A 5,871-nucleotide genomic window follows, 5' to 3' on the forward strand; every position below is an offset into this window, starting at 1 on the left:
GGCTCTTCGTGAGATTCTTGATTAAAAGTTCTTTAAGAACTTCTTATTTTAAACTCTTATGAGTTTTCTGAATTAGCTCGGATAAGCTTCTTTTTACATGGCTCATATGAGCATTCCTGATATATGGCTCGAGAGAATGCTTCCTGATTATGTACTCTAATGAGTACCCCTGATTATGTATTGACAGATTTCTAATTTGTACACTTTGAGTGTACTACTGCGTATCCATCGATATTTCAAATAAATTCAATGGGCAAAATTTTGACATGAGAAAATATGAACACGAAATGGATTATTACAAATGTCTGCCTGAAATACATTAAATGATGATACATGATTTATGGAAATACAAGTTGATGATATATGAACATGGAATTTGTTTAATAAATATGTTCATCCATGAATATAGATTAGTACACATTAAGTGTATTTCCCGTGTGACACTGATATTTCAAATGATTTAATGGGTAAAGTCCCAACATGAAATAATCTAAACTTGAGATGAATTATTATGAAAATGTACTTGAAATACAGGGATATGAATTGTATATGTTATTTGAATTCATGATGTGGAAAGTATATGTATATGGGAATTTGTTTATTATTGTTCCTATACATGTTTCTTGATGTTTATACGAGATAGTAAGACTTAGAAATAAATTATTACCCGTATGTATATGAAATAAATGGAAGTGACATTACTTGATATAATGATGCATGAATTTGTTATTACATGAATGTGGATCATGCTTGATGACTTTGTTCATCCATGATTAAAGACTATCATATGTGATTACTTGGCTAACATGATTAGGATATGTGTTTAGGGCTTATGATAAAATTGATTGATAATGCCTTGCAAGTTTATTCTGAACATAAATATATGGTAAGTTATTTACAATGTTATACGAACTTACTAAGCATTTCATGCTTACTCTATTTTATTTTCCCTTGTTCTATAGTAATTAAGAAGCTTGTTGGATTGGAAGCATTGGTGGAGATCACTCACACTATCCATCGGCCCATCTTGAAACATATGGTAAATAAATTATGGTTATAATGGCATGTATAGGTTAATTAGCCAATGTTGGCATGTAAATAGCCATTGGAATGGCTTGTGATAAACGTGTTTTGATATGTATTAGTGGGGCTATAACATGTTTGGTGTGTGCTTAAATGGTTGAATGATAGAAATCATGTTGGAATGTTGATGATTAATTCTAGCATACTTGTTAAAATACGCATATAGGTGAATTTGATAAGTTAAGTAAGTTTTGTATGTTTGATTAAATAATGGTAAAGTGTTATTCGAGGTGCTTAAGAGCACATTGGTTGTATGTGATGTTATGTCATGCATGAGACTCGGTTTTGTCTTGAATTAATTGTTTTAAAAATGGATTGTGAATATGATAAAGTATTAATGTAAGAGGAAGACAAATTGGGTGAGAAATGTGGCTTGGAAAATAGCCTATTTTTGTCTACATGGGCAGAGACATGGGCGTGTGTCTTAGCCAAGTATGACACATGGCCTAGCACATAGGTGTATGATCTGGCCGTGTGTCCCCTGCATCTTTAAAATGTCAAAACAGAATGCTCAGATTTGATCACACGACCTGGCACACGGGCGTGTGGCTTGGCAGTGTGACCCCTGCACCAACACATAGTCTAGCACACGAGTGTGCGACCTGACTGTATGACCCAAGTCAGAGAGTTACACGGCCTGAGACACGGGCGTGTCTGAACAACCCAATTTCGGTGAAATCGGACCAATGGTTCAAGACCACAAATCTGAGCTGAAAATAAATTTTTATTTTATTTTATTATATGGTTCATAATATTATAGAAATGTCTGTGAAAATTTGGATAAGAAAATTTTATCGATTATGTGTTTAATTACGAAAAGGACCAAATCGCATAAAATGCAAAAGTTGAATTCTAGTAGCTATAAGGATTAAATAGCTATGGAATTCAAAACTTGGGGTCTTTAAATGGTAATTAGACCATAGTATGTAGATATTTTGGTGACTTATCCATGGAAATTTAGAAAAAGGGCAAGCACTAAATTGGAAAGTGAAATAATTTAATTAATTAAAATATGATAATAAGAAATATCATCTTATTTTATCATCTTCTTCCCCAAAAATACATGGTAACCCTAGGAGAGAGAGAATAAACTTTCATGGCCAAATTGAGTAAGTTTCCTTGGCCCGTTTTTAGTAATTTTGATAGTTTTGATACCAGGATAGTCTAATCTATCTACTTGGAGGATTAATTTAAGACGTTATCAAAGTATGGGAAATGAGTCATGGATGCAGATGCTGAAAATGAGAAATTTATGGTAGAAAATGAAAGGCTGTTGAAAGATAAACAACTTTTGCAAAGTGACTTTTGATGAAAACATGATTTAAGGACTAAAATGTAAAGTTGTGAAATTGAAGAAAACTGCTGAATTTTTATGAATACATGTGCTGTAAATTTTGTAATAGGATTTTGGTTAGGCTTGGAATAGGGAGTAAATTGCACAAATTTTATTTATCGAGCCTAGGGACGAAATTGGAATTTATGGAAAAGTTAGAGGCAAATTGGTAATTTTGCCTAGGATGAAAATTAAGTCCAATTGAATGTGAAATACGGTAAATTGATGTTAATTTTACTAGTATAGATTCGGATAGACCAAATTTGGAGCTAGAACAAGGAAAGAGGAAAATGTCGGATTAGTAGATTTTACATACACGAACATTGTCGAGGTAAGTTCGTGTAACTAAATTGTATATGTTTTTATGCTTGAATTAAATGTGTTTGTGAGTTGTATAAATGCCATAAATATGTGAAATGATCACATACTTGTTAAAGCTCGATAAGTGAAAGTGCCTTATCAATTATAATGCCCGACAAATGATAAATGATAAAAATGTTAATTTTAGGCTTGAGTTGAATGTGAATATTTGAATTGCATAAATGCATAAATATATGAGATTGACCACATGCTTGAAAGATGCTAAATTCTGTTTGAATAAATGGAAAATTCAATGGATATGTGATTTCCCAAAATGAATGAGGTCCTGCATTTGTTACGGACGGGATTTAGCCCAGACGGGTAATCGTGATATGAGTCCTCTTGAGCATATGTTATGGATTGGATTTTGCCCAGACGGGTAATCTATGTAACACCCCTTACTCGTGTCTGAGGCCGGGACAGGATTTGAGGCATTACCAGACTTAAACATACATAATCGAAAAAAATCAATCATAAAATTTTGTCTAAATCAAAAATAGTCATACATATGTATAACGTCCCTTAAACGGGCATACGAGGCCCTATACACGCATCAAAGATGATTCGGGACTAAACTGAAAACTTTAAAAACTTCTAGGAAAACTTAGAAAATTTCATCATGAAACAGGGTCACACGCCTGTGCGGGTAAGCCGTGTGGTCACACACGCCCGTGTGGCTTGGGACACGCCCGTGTCCTCAGCCCGTGTAACTCTCTGTTTATGATGTCATCACCAAATTAGGGGCACACGGCCAAAGCACACGCCCATGTCCCTCACACGACCGAGACACACGACTGTGTCTCAGCCCGTGTGACCAATTTGAAGTTAAAGTACAAGATGCAAGGGACACATGGTCAGACCACACGCCCATGGGCACAGGCCATGTGTCACACACGGCTTAGACACACGCCCGTATGTCTACCCGTGTGGACAGATACAAGGCTATTTTCCAAGCCATTTGCCACCCATAGTTGTACACATACACTTATACATCTCTATAGCAATTAACATACTTAATTAAGCAATTATACATCCACAATCGAGGCTTAAGCATGGCATCCTCACAACAACACATGCATGCACATGACATTACTCTTATTCGAGTCCAAACTTACCAAAACACATATACTATATATATAATTGGTTTACCTCCAATTTATCCATTTATATCATGATTATCAACATGCCAACAAATCTAATTTAAATCTTCAAGAATTCATTCTTTATAACAAAACCCACGTCTTCAAAGCATTGGCACATACATGTATACAAAATTTGATTTACGACCATTTAAGCCATATAAGCAAATTTGCATGGCTACCCACAACATCAATCTATTAACTATTACAAGCCAATACATTTGACTAACTTATAAAGACATATTCACAAAGTGACTTAGTCCCTATACATGCCATAAAATTAAGAGGGTTGCATCCATTTTTACCCAACGTGATAACTTGATAGTGCGATGACATCTCCGGCGATCTCCAACCCGAGCTAGCAAAAATTAACCTATAAGAGATGGGAAAGGGAGGGGAGTAAGCTATAAAGCTTAGTAAGTTAATATGAAAATAATAATAAATTTTATTAATATGCTTTTACCAAATTCTTACAACATGCTTTCAAGGTATCACAATTATAATTGCATATTATTCCACTATTTGATCAAATTCCAATCAAGCTATTTACTCGAGTCATAGACACTAAATTATTTATATCTGGAGCTATGGAGCTCCAATTTAAGATCTGTTAATTTTCCCTGAAACTAGACTCACATATCTTCCTACCATAAAATTTTAAGAATTTTTTGTTCATCCAATTAGTACAGTTTATTCTTCAAATTTACCCCTTTTCGCTATTCGATAGTTCTGACCCCTCTTCGCTAAAAATTAATTATTTTCTCATACGAGATTCGAATGATGTTCCTGTTTGTTTCTTTTGAAAATAAACTCATCAAAGAATCTAATAATATGAATTATAATCCATAAATATTTTTGTACAATTTTTTATTATTTTCCCAATTCAGAACAGGGGATGCAGAAAACATTCTGACTCTGTCTCACGAAAATTCAAATATCTCATAATCTGATATTCTTTTTCTTATATCGTTTCTTCTATGTGAAACTAGACTCAATAAGCTTTATTCAACCTCTAACTCACTTTCTATTATTTTTGGTGCATTTTCAAATTTGGACTGCTGCTGCTGTCTAAAACTCTTTTAGTATACAATAATGATAACTAAGGCAATAACACCTTTACCAATTATTCCAACCATCATGGTATAAATACATATCTTACTCATTCGTATCCTTACCAATAATGCATCATAAACCGAATTCACTTCACATGAGTTATATGTACATACCTGTACCACTCGTAATACGGTCACATACCTTCTCGTTTTGAATGTACCCGTTGGATCATTTAGAATACTAAGGGTTACTTGGAAATCTCATACATATAGTATCGTTTCAATGCCATATCCCCGATATGGTCTTACATGAAATATCATATCGATGCCATGTCCCCGACATGGTTTTATACGAAATCACATACCGAGGCCATATCCTGGATATGGTCTTATATGGAATCTTAATAACCTTATTGTTTTGACATTTGTACCCTATTCATCTCTAAGATTCAATCGGGATTTCTCACTCATCAGAACTTCATCATAATCATCATTGATAAATTTCATGGAAACAAATGTATAATTCATGCAATATCAAAATATAAAATACATAACATAAGGTAGTATTATTTACACATGAACTTACCTCGACACCAAGGTTATCAAAAAGGGACCTAACCATCGATTCCTCATTTTCCCCCATTCTAGGTCCGAACTTCAATTTCCTTGATCTATAATGTCACATTTAGTCTAATTATTAATCACATTATTCAATGCGGTCCAAATATCATATTTTGGAAAAATTACGTTTTGCCCCTAAATTTTGTCATATTTACACTTTTGCCCCTAGGCTCGTAAAATGAAATGCGCTCAATTTCTTTGTTACCCAAGCCTAGCTACCCCATTTTCATAAATATAGCATCTCAAAATTTTCATTATAACACACTTTTACTACACATTTTAT

This window comes from Gossypium hirsutum, chromosome A06, assembly GCF_007990345.1.
Source record: "Gossypium hirsutum isolate 1008001.06 chromosome A06, Gossypium_hirsutum_v2.1, whole genome shotgun sequence".
Taxonomy (NCBI): domain Eukaryota; kingdom Viridiplantae; phylum Streptophyta; class Magnoliopsida; order Malvales; family Malvaceae; genus Gossypium; species Gossypium hirsutum.